Source organism: Octopus bimaculoides, chromosome 9 (assembly GCF_001194135.2).
Source record: "Octopus bimaculoides isolate UCB-OBI-ISO-001 chromosome 9, ASM119413v2, whole genome shotgun sequence".
Classification (NCBI taxonomy): domain Eukaryota; kingdom Metazoa; phylum Mollusca; class Cephalopoda; order Octopoda; family Octopodidae; genus Octopus; species Octopus bimaculoides.
In genome coordinates, this window is record NC_068989.1 from 67,454,779 (window position 1) to 67,455,236 (window position 458).

Below are 458 nucleotides of genomic sequence, written 5' to 3' on the forward strand. Positions count from 1 at the left end.
TTGCAAGTGTTGAAAGGCCAAAATATAATAGTAAGACAGGTACAGGTGTCTTGTTGCAGAAGAGATACAAGGCTACCCCAGCTCTGTGTGTGTGTGTTTGCAGTGAAGGTGCGTGGCTTAGTGGTTAGGGCATTCAGCTCACGATTGTAAGGTCGTAAGTTCAATTCCCAGCGATGCATTGTGTCCTTGAGCAAGACACTTTATTTCACGTTGCTCCAGTCCACTCAGCTGGTGAAAATGAGTAGTACCTGTATTTCAAAGGGCCAGCCTTGTTACACTCCATGTCACGCTGAATCTCCCTGAGAACTACGTTAAAGATACACATGTCTGTGGAGTGTTCAGCCACTTGCATGTTAATTTCACGAGCAAGCTGTTCCGTTGATCGTATCAGCTGGGATCCTTGTTGTCATAACCAACGGCGTTCTTATATATATATATATATATATATATATATATAT

General features: G+C 42.6%; 1 protein-coding gene across 1 annotated transcript in view; it reads left to right on the plus strand.

The window, feature by feature from the left end:
- The window catches only part of LOC106883044 (probable ubiquitin carboxyl-terminal hydrolase FAF-X), a gene marked incomplete at its 3' end in the record, with an annotated part of 154,147 nt that overhangs the window by 139,640 nt on the left and 14,049 nt on the right, over positions 1-458 (plus strand). The window lies entirely within an intron of this gene.